Below are 12,132 nucleotides of genomic sequence, written 5' to 3'. Positions count from 1 at the left end.
GACTAGCCTGCCGCATCGAGGTTGAATCAGTTATAAAGTATAAAAATAACATATTACAATTTACTATCGTGGTTACATTGTACATCACTGGTTACTGATTCTTGGTATAGGACTTATCACGTGTTATTTTAACAAAAAAATGATAATAAATGGCGGTTAACTGTTTCTGAAAACATGTGTTTATAGGTTAACTGTTAATGTTAATTTTCCATTATCAAATATCGAATATTAATTATTAATTAATTAATATTCTTTGAACGTTTAACCACAGAATACGTTTTAAGTAAATACTATGTAAATGTGTATTATTTTAAATATAAATTTAAGGTTTAAACCAATTATTTCAATGCATATGTATTTTGTGATAGTGTTTTAATGTTGTATTTTGGTTAAACAATTTGAATTTAATTAAAAGTATACTTCAATCCAATCAGCAATAGTATTATGTGTATGACAATTAGTTTTCATACTTTTCCGACAACTTTTTTTGTATAATTTATTGGTAAGTTCAATCTAAAATTAATAAATTAGAATTTTTTTTTTTATTAAATGATTTATGCATAATATTATTGGCAAATAATAACCATGGTTCAAATATCTTAATTTTATTTCAGTGGCAATTCGTAGAATTGGTGTAATTAATCAAAAATAACAGTGAAATATATGACTAGCTCAATTTGACCAGCAATTAATGCAAATTCATATTGCTTTCTACTGGTACCTATCTGATGACTATAAATTAATAAATAAAATAAAATTGGAATAAAAGAATAAAATATACATATATCTATATTATATTTTAATCTTTTAACAAACTAAACAATCTATTATGTAAGTATGAATTTTTTTATAAAATAAATAATTTGATGTTTATTATAATTTTTGTTCATTTTTTAGGAAATTTATTTTATTTTATTTCAAATTCCAATTGCATTTAATAGTACTAACTTTTAATTCAAATATCTATAACAATATTGGATGAACAAATACAAATTGCTGTTTTGGTTAGCCACAGCATAATACAGTGAAACTTCTTTCTAATTAACGGTCACCAAAGGGACCATAAATAATGACCGCTATTTAGAGGTAGCTGTCCTATAGAGGTGACCATTAATGGAAGTTTTACTGTACATCTCACCTGATAACTTAATAAGTATGTATACAATTTTTTTTGTATAGAATCAATTCTATAAATAATTTAATGTTTTTTTTTTTTTAGTTGCATTCTGATAAAAAAAATAACAGTGCAGCATCAAGACCAACTACTTCTAAATTTGTAAAAATTGTTGATGATCACATTAATAGTTAATTGTATGTTTAAATAATTAGGTTAAGTTATTGGTACATAACATAAGTAGGGCGGCGCTTTCCATTACCGCACAAACATGACCCAATACCGCACAAAGTGTATAACCCAACACCGCACACAAAAATAGTACGATACCGCACAGATTTATAAAAAGGTATAGCCTAATTCCGCATACAACAAATGGTACGATACCACATAAATTTATTAAATATAAAAATTTTACATAGAATTAAATAGTTAAAAATAATTTTTAGTCATAATTTGTAGTAGTATTAGTAATAATAGTAACACAAATGTAATAATTTAAACATAAATGTTATTGTAGATACCTATATTGGTTTAAAATGTAAACCAATTTGTACACTGTGAATACAATCTTTTACAGATAAAGTTTAATAATGTCGTTATAGATAATTGTCGATAAGTGACGATAATCGTCCAAAATATAAATGTGCGGCAATGGGATATCCAGTATTTTAAAATCTGTGTGCAGTTTTGTCCCATGCATATTTATAACGGGCGATGCCCAAGTAGGGCTATGGAGTTTTTATTAACCTAAATTGGCAAATTAAAATTTTTTTTTATATCTGAGTGTCATTTTTATGCAATATATTAAAAGATTTTTATATCATAAAATATTAATTAAAAATTAACATCATTTCAAAAATAAGTGTAAAAATCAATAATTTTTTAAAACATCCATAGCCCTAAAAATATGTTGTACTCTATGTATAAAGTAGATAATGTAAAGTATGTTCAATGTTCATTTAATTTGTATTAATTTATCTAGGGTAATGGACATGTTAAGTGTTAATATTTTTTATTAGGGGTATGACCTTACCCAAATCCTGCAAAAATTTGCACTACGGAAATTTGTTCATGTTCTAGTAAAATTATTAATAACTAATGTGTTTATTGCCTTTGATAATTTAGTATTGAATTAATGTCCATTATTTGGTCTATTCACATACAAGATAGTTTTAATATAAAATGCAAATCATACATTATACGAAAAATATATACTAGTATAACTTATAATTATAAATGGAAAATCGGGTAGGCACGATGTACAACGAGCTCTAGGCCTATAACCTTGTATCAGATTAACAACACAGGACTCATTTTCTCGATGCACAAACCATTGTAATATCAGTCTGATGTAGGTTATTTGTCATGTCACTTAATTTGTGTAATCAAAATAATTTACCCATTCTATTTTGTTTTTAGTATACATAGATTGATTTGTAATTATTTTTATGTTTAATGAAAAGAAAACCTTTAATGGAAGAGGCATTGTAAAAATGTATAATTAAAAAAAAAGAAGAAATGTGTGAATAGACCTTTAACTACTTTAGTCTTAGCTCTATACCCTGAATCCAAGTACATATGGCAACCATATACATTTATATCTGCACATTTATGAATTATTTTTCTAAATACATAGAAATTGTTGATTTACTTTGTTTTAAAATGAAAAAATGTTATGTTTAATATAATCATTTACTATAGTAATTAAGATACACCATATTGTTTTTTAAAAAATATTTATTTTGTAATTTACTAATTATAACTCATCAATCTAATATAGAAATATAAATTATATTAAATAAATACATATGTATTTGTATGTATTTGGAGGACATATCTTTATCAAGACGCAAAACTTTAGTTTGGCAGCAGGACGGTGCTCCAGCTCATAATAAAAATATTGTCATAGAGTATTTAAATTGCACTTTTGGTACAAATTGGATGGGAACGTACAGTCCAAAAATATGTTGGCCACCTCGTAGTCCCGATCTGACTTCGCCATATTATTTTCTTTGGGGTTATCTTCAAAGTGTAGTTTACAAAGAAATGCCTGTTAATGTAAATGATCTTAAACAAAAAATTAAAGATGCTTGTTCTAATATCTCAAATTATGTTTTAGTGAAAACTACTACAAATGAATTACTTAAACGACTGGCAATTTGTTTGGAAGTAGATGGTCATCAGTTTGAACATCTATTAAAATAAATTATTAATAAACTTTAATTGACTACTTACAAGTATTGTGTATGTGTTTGTCTGTTTTAATTAAATTTTGAACTTAACTAATCCTTACTTTCCTTACCAATATTGGAAGCTTTTATAAATTATAAGGTATATTCACTATATTCTAAGATGTATGTATTTCAACCATGGTTACATAGTTCTGTGATAATATTAACTTCATACTTCATAGGTTTAATTTTGAAACATGAACTAAGATATAATATTGTTCCATGGTATATAAATTAATTTAGTTAATATTGTTAGTGGTATCCCTGGTATTGGTACTATAGTACTTTTCTATGCTATAGTAGTACAAAACATTATAATATGTAAGTATGTTACTTATTTTCTTTGTTTCATATAATAAAACAACTTTATAAATGTTCACTCTTTTTAAATTTTTCATTAACTTTTTTACATTTATTAATTAGTATTTAGTTTTTTAGTAGCCACTAACCAGTAGGATTAATATGTTCAAGACGTTGAAATAAGTCATAAATAATTGATAGGTAGTTTTTATTCAAGTTTATTGAACTTATACCAAATAATGGACATTAATTCAATACTAAATTATCAAAGGCAATAAACACATTAGTTATTAATAATTTTACTAGAACATGAACAAATTTCCGTAGTGCAAATTTTTGCAGGATTTGGGTAAGGTCATACCTAATAAAAAATATTAACACAACATGTCCACTACCCTAGATAAATTAATACAAATTAAATGAACATTGAACATACTTTACATTATCTACTCTATACATAGAGTATAACATATTTTTAGGGCTATGAATGTTTTAAAAAATATTGATTTTTACACTTATTTTTGAAATGATGTTAATTTTTAATTAATATTTTAAGATATAAAAATCTTTTAATATATTGCATGAAAATGACACTCAGATGTAAAAAAAAAATTTTAATTTGCCAATTTAGGTTAATAAAAACTCCATAGCCCTACTTATGTTATGTACCAATAACTTGACCTAATTATTTAAATATACAATTAACTATTAATGTGATCATATCATATCAAGTATACTTTTAATTAAATTCAAATTGTTTAACCAAAATACAACATTAAAACACTATCACAAAATACATATGCATTGAAATAATTGGTTTAAACCTTAAATTTATATTTAAAATAATACACATTTACATAGTATTTACTTAAAACGTATTCTGTGGTTAAACGTTCAAAGAATATTAATTAATTAATAATTAATATTCGATATTTGATAATGGAAAATTAACATTAACAGTTAACCGCCATTTATTATCATTTTTTTGTTAAAATAATACGTGATAAGTCCTATACCAAGAATCAGTAACCAGTGATGTACTATGTAACCACGATAGTAAATTGTAATATGTTATTTTTATACTTTATAACTGATTCAACCTCGATGCGGCAGGCTAGTCGCTCACTGACATCACGGTTTTCTGGTGGGAGTGTTGATAGGACATTTTTTTTTTCTAACAGTATTGTTTATCTATCTTGCTACCTAAGATTTATTATCGATTATGATCGTTATGGGTATTGTTAAATTAAGATATCATTTCGTTTTTACTTCTGGTCTTTACTGTTGGGTTTGATAAACTACCCGGTAGCAGTAAATTGAACGAATATTTAAACGGTAATAAGTCGCGAACGGATTACTGAAATTAAATTCTATAAACGTTAAAATTATTTTTTTCAGTATGTTTATAAATTTTCGTTATCGAAAATATGTATTGCCATTTGAAAATCGAAAGTTGATAGTTTTTTATCAAATAAGGGAAGAAGTTAAAATGATCAAACTTGTAACACAGTGTAAAATAGTAAAACCTAGAAAGTTTAAAAAAAAATTATTTTAAAATTCCTAATATTTACCGAGATATTTACTGGTTCACGATAAAAAAATCACCCTGTATAAGTTCGTGAATGCTATTTAGATAACGCGAATAATTGTTCGGCGATAGTCAATACATAACCACAAAGAATTACATAATTTATCCCGAAAATGATTTTAAAAGAAATAAACAGCTGATTAATGTATTTTTCATAGACGACTAAAAATGATTTGGGAAGAAATTATCAACGCTCCTGTACAATATAAACACAATTAATAAATAATGACAAAAAGTGAATATGAATGCATATTATGCCATATACCTAAATGTACCTATACATCATGAAAATCTCGACACTATTGTCCGATATTATTGATGTTTTAGCACAATTATAAATAAATACTTTTATTTAAATGCAGACACAATAATATGACCTTCAACTTTATACGGTGCCAGAAAAAATAAACGAAATTGAAAAACACATTAACTTATATGCTCAAAGAATTAATTGCCAAGTTACAGTTCTTGAATTCAGTTTGTTATAATTACTACGAAAAATAGTTGACAAGTTTAAAAACGCTTTAAAAAAAATTATACGTCATATTTATAATAATCGTACATAAATATATGAGAAATATAAAAAAAAATATTTTTAACCACGCCAATAATTAAAATTACTGTCAGTCTTAAACCTGTAAGTGGGAAGGAAAATTAGTGTTTTCTAAACGTTTTATACTCGGGTATACCCGTTCAAATGCATGATATTTTTATCGAAATATCTTTTTTTGAGTTTTAGAACAGTATGAACATTACCGGTTTTTTATCCGAGTCCAATTCGACTAAAATAAGTGCAATTCGATCATACCCATTAAAAATAGTAACAAAGCCAAACATTTTTTTACCCTTAAGCTTTTACTAAGGTAATAAAACATGTTAGGTTAATGTCAAAAGAAAAATATAATTACCCGACTATTATTAACATAATTCATATAGTATTTATCGTACAAAGATAATTAATTTAGTAAATTCAAATATACTGTATACCTAAATATATATAGGTACAAACATTTTGCGTACGATTATGTATATACAAATATCATCGTCATATATGTTTAAAAAGTTGCTTATCATCATATTATTATATAAATCTGGCTAACGAGAATAATACCTATTGCTATAATATGCCATATTATATTCCTTTCTTTGCAATATTTTACCGTCTCCTTATTGTAGTTGTCTATGCACGATGGAATTGCTTTATTGGGTGATTTAAAATATTATAACTCATAATAACTTCATCTAAAATCAAATATTGGGAATAATGAGATTAACTATATAGGTTATTCAAATCATATCACTCATATTCAGTATTCTTTTAATTATTTTCTGCAATTATTTGAATATTAATAAATCGCATCAATGCTAAATATATTGAAAATTGTTGTGTAAACACTTTTTACACGACCGTCGACCAGACAATATTCTATTAAGGTCACATAATATTCAAACAAGTCTTTTTATTATTTTATCAATGTAATTTTTAATTAAGTATTTAAGTAGGTATACACTTATACACTGATAGTATAATCATATTTTATTTGAATTCAAGAAAATAACAAGAAATACTTTGACGTCAGATTACAGTCTTTCGATAGTAATTTCGTATAAGCATAATTAATTTTTATTACGATAAAAATATATCATCGGAAGACAATCTAAAATAGGGTTCATCATAACGGAGTATAGATAACACTGTTTTCAAAACGCTTTAAACCGATATTAATATTTAATAAAATATCAATTTATAATTTGTTTATAATTTATTACAGTATAACGACTAATTTATAGGTAATCGAGAAATAGGTCATTTGATGATCATCCTAATAAAATATATCGCTCGTCCGTGATGGTGTCTTAGAAGAAAAAAAAATCTGGACTTTTGGGGATATACTCTACAGAAGTATTAAATGAATTGCATAGCAAATTTGTATTCAGTTGTGCTAATTGTGTGTTGTTAACTTTAATAAGTGAACTGACCTATTATCAGAGTTATCGGTTAGAACGTGTTATCTGTGCTTGAGTACTGGCAAATTGTCTATAATGTTGCATGTTTGTAAGACAGAGTCAGCGCGTTCGGATATATAGCGTCCTCTTAAAACGAAAATCTATATTTTGCTTCCTTGTCATTGTCGAAGTCACCGCAATCGTCACTGTTCCATAATATTATGGAGGTAAACACTAGCTATATATACTCATAATATATTATTATTGTTATTAAACAGTCGAGTACAGCAGCATATAGTTGTCGTAGACCATATCGCGTAGGACATTTCGTTTAATGTTCATACGTATAAGTATATATATTATTACGTAATGGAACGCATAACACCGGCATAAGGTCGGTGGAAAACGACGTGATCGCGAGTCATTGAACAAATGCCGCCGCCGCCACCGCCGCCCACTACATATAATATAACGTCTCAATTTTCCCGTTCCGCGGACATTTGCACTAATTTCATTATTCCCGGGGCGTTTTTGTCCTGTACGCACACACTCTCGCAACACACACACACAAAACACATGTACGTATAACGTGTATACACGCTACCGTGTTGTGTGCGTGCGTGAGTATTGTCTACGGACTTTACGAGCCGTGAATAATGCGCCGCTGTTATGGAGGCGACGTAAATTAAAGAGCGTTTTATCCGGTTTAGAGGGACTATTTTGCCGCCGCCGCCGCCACCGCTGTCGTCGTCTCTGTGTATAAACGCGACGATAATAATACATATATATATATATATATATATATACGTGTGTGTGTGTGTGTGTGTGTGTGTGTATAATAATACCATACCGCCTCGTACATAAAAAGAAACAATGCGAGGAAAAAAAAGAACCCCGTTGGATTAATTAATTAAAAACTCTTAGTACCAACCTAATTTGATTACCGGTTTTTATTTCGTCCGGTCGTCCCTCTTACTCACTTTCTGCGTGTATATATATATATATTATATATATTATAATATTATTACCGTGTATACCGTATACGCGACGTCCGACGGCGGAGGCGATTTAATCGAGTTGCGCCGCGAAACGCGTGGACATCTGCTCCTCGGCTGTACACGGATGTGCACGCGACGGCCGTCCGGGTATACCGATAAATAAATTATGATATTGCTTGCGATCCGTCTATATAACAGCTCCGCCCGCTGCAGCAGCCAGCAAACGTGAAAAAACAGAGAGTGGTGCTGCTGCGGCCCGAAAGACGTCGAACTCGATCAACGTCTTGTTTTAGGGTAAAAGATTTCCCGCGTGTCTGCGGCGTCGTATCGAAAACGCGGCGGAGATCGAGAGTTTGACGGGGACGAAACGAACTGATTTTAAATATTGTTATTCCGCGCAGTATTGAAAGCATTATATAATGTATGCATATCGGAGACCACCCGCGCGATTGAGTTGATATGACTGATGTGCATGCAGGTCAGGCCGATACCTGCACGTGAACGAATTATTGGCTTTCGCGCGATATTGTTTTTTCGTCGACATATTGTATAGGTACAATGGATATTCTGAATGCATCAGCGAGATTGTACCTGCTTACTTTCAAGTTTGATTTGAGGCCAAACGCTGTTTGTAAACTTTGACGTGTAATCGATTCGGTGGATGTAAACTGCAATTATTGACGTATAGGTATTTATGTGTGTGTGCACGCGCGGGAAATCGGAAGCGAAACAAAACTGTAATATTAAATGCTGTTAACAGAATTATTTATGGCGGTTCGTGTGGTTCGAAACTCACGAGTGCAAAAACCATTACAACGTTTTCACTTGACGCGAAATATAATATATATAGTGTAATTGATAAATAGTATGCGATGCGTTCGCATATTAATTTCAAAACGTAAATATAATATTTACACTCATAAAATGTTTGATTTATTCCGTGCGATCTATAAAATATAAATATTAATATTAATAATATATATATATATATAGGTATGTATATCTAAGTAGTAAGTAGGTAAGTGTATATTAACGCGCAATCATAACGGCGGTGGACACTTTTATGTAGATAACCGCAAGCGTGCACAGTGCGTGTTGTCATAATATAGCCTTATACACATCATATTTTTATTACGAATAATATAATATATTATTATATATGTGCATTGTGCATACGATTACTGCGCCGTATAGAATGATGTTATTATATTCTGACACGACGAAAGTAGATGTATATACGATACGCACCGACATCATATTATAATATAATGTGCGTCGTCGTCCTCCGCGTGTTATGATGTCTGAAAATAATAAGACCGTTGAAGATCCGCAAATTTCCTACGTTATAAACAATTCGAGTATTTTATCAACCTGCGACACGATAATATATTATATAATAATAGTACGATTTCTGTAATTATTTTATATTATATACTATACTATATGTTGTATATATAAATAATAATAATAATAATATATTACCGTACGCGCGTTGTATATAGTATATACCTATATAAAAGTATAATGTATGTGGGAAAACGCAAATTAGTTTGGACCGGTGTCGAGAGTGTGCAAACACCACCGCCAGATTTGAATAACACCGAAGGACCGCGCGATGCTAACTGGAACGTCGCGCGTAAATTACCGTCGATAATTTATTACCCGGTCCCAGTTGTATATTATATCGACGCGAAGCGTGTACGGTATATACACCTAATCTTATCGGCGCATAACCGGCCGTAAAGTACGGCGTTGTCACTTTAAAGTTCGGTATTACATCAAAACGATTATTAAAATAATTGAACAAGCACAATCATTTTTTTTTTTTTATACGTGAATAAAATATAAAATCGTATGTGTATAGATAAATGTAATATATTATTATGCGTGTGGCGATTGTACAAATGTACTTTTTTGCTTAGCACTCAGCGCCTATGAGCTATGAGTCACCATTAGTCGACACCAATAATAATAATAATAATAATACCCATAATGGGTTTCTCGAAGCGTTTGTTCTCGTTTTTGACTCCTCTATACTGTTCTCATATATATATGTATCATAGAACTTTCCTAATTATTTGAGTTTTGAACGGGAATTAATGGGTAAGTAATATCGTTTAAACCATTTAAACCAGCGGTTCTCAAACTTTTTTTTTATGTACCACTTAGGTATATATTGTCAATCAGTCGCGTACCACTAATGACTAAAAATAGAACGATCCAAATTCCAAAATACATTTATTTTAAATAATAAGGCAGTAAAATACTACAACTAGTACAAATACAGTATAATTATTTGTATTTGTTAGTTTTTTTTAAAATAAGATATGAATTAAACTGCAATTGAATGGGTTTCTTATACAAAAACGGCCATCCGCGTACCACCGCATGTAATATTTCTCGTACCACAGTTTAAGAACCGCCGATTTAAACCATTAAGAATTAAGATGTATACACTATTTACAACAGACGTACAGGTTTTTCAAAATCGACTATAATACTATATATGGAGCATTTTTAAGAAACGCGAAAACAAAATATTTAAATTGTTTGTTTTTTTTTTCAGTAAACCAAAAACTAATGATGACGTATATACACACTAAATATCGTATATAGATTGGAGGTACCCTATACGCATATACTTACATATATAATATATAATGTACAAAACGAATGTCCGTGTCGTGTCCGAGCGACGACGCGTACACAATATTTATGTCATCGGTGTGGCACGACTGACAGCACGTGGTCCTTGCCAAAGTGCTCAAGGACTCGGTGTACGGTATTACGCACATACACACACACATATATATATATATATATATATATATATCACACGCCGCGCCGGTGTCGGTGTACATGTTATAAATTATTATAATAATATGTGTACATATTAATAATTCAATTCAATTAGATCGAGGAGTCGAGATTAGATAGGTACCTATATAATATGAAACGTATGAATCGCGTACATGATATCTCGGCGTTACGCAAAACGGATAAAAAGAGTAAAAAGGCTCCCCGCAAGTCTATACGCGGTACATGTTTTATATATATATACATTTTTTATTATACGCGTATTTTACACGCCGCCGCTCCCATTGTGCCAGCGCAAATGACGTAATAATACATATATACGAGACCAAACACTATACCTTTTACATGTATACGCCGCGTGTATATATAATATATATATATATTATATATAAATGTAAGTACGACGTTTTGTCTAACGTGCAACGCGCGGCCACGCACACGCGGGCGAGCTCGCGACGATTACGACTAAAAATATAATACATCTCTATATATTACGTATATTAAAACATCTGCCGTTTATTTTTCGTGTATAATATGTGTTTTACACTGCAAGTGTCCCCGAATATCGTAATAATAATAATATCGATATTGTCATTACGCCTGTGAAATATCCATACCAGTTAGTACGCATCGGGTATTATTGTCTCGTATATATCTATACGATTACAATAAATTGACGATTTTGAAGAGGGCCGATTGAGTATACGCCGTCGCGGAGTTTCGGGGCCGCCGCGGTGATAATACTGTATACGTACGTTTGGTTATTATTTATTTCCACCGTTATCCTCATCACTGGACGTCTGTAAGTCACGCTCATAAAATCGATTAAACCGATGTCGTAATAATATGACGACGATATATACTTGTTTATGGGCATATAAGTACGCTTAATAACATGTACCTATAATATCTGCCTACGCGCGATTTTCGGAAGAAAAAAAATGAAATGCGGTACAACTACAATACGAAAACGCCGCACATTCTATAATCGTATCTAATACACATAAACGTATTTTACTCTGGGGGTCACCTCGAGACTTCCAGAGATTTTAATATTCTAAACGTGTCTTCTCAAATTTATAGACTTCTAAGCGCGTGTCGTTGCGACATAAAAGTATGAGTGATTTTCTTATA

The 12,132-nt window shown here is 30.0% G+C and overlaps 1 long non-coding RNA gene across 1 annotated transcript; it reads left to right on the top strand.

The window, feature by feature from the left end:
- Positions 1-205: 205 nt before the first annotated feature.
- Positions 206-2,930, top strand: LOC132917919 (uncharacterized). The gene is made up of 4 exons (XR_009660358.1): positions 206-502; positions 615-831; positions 898-1,153; positions 1,220-2,930. It is a non-coding gene; the product is annotated as an uncharacterized LOC132917919 (long non-coding RNA).
- The last annotated feature ends 9,202 nt before the right edge of the window (positions 2,931-12,132 follow it).

The sequence above is a fragment of the Rhopalosiphum padi genome, chromosome 1 (genome assembly GCF_020882245.1).
Source record: "Rhopalosiphum padi isolate XX-2018 chromosome 1, ASM2088224v1, whole genome shotgun sequence".
NCBI classification, from domain to species: Eukaryota; Metazoa; Arthropoda; class Insecta; order Hemiptera; family Aphididae; genus Rhopalosiphum; species Rhopalosiphum padi.
The sequence above is the reverse complement of the archived record's forward strand: the minus strand, read 5'-3'. Positions and strand labels throughout refer to the sequence as shown.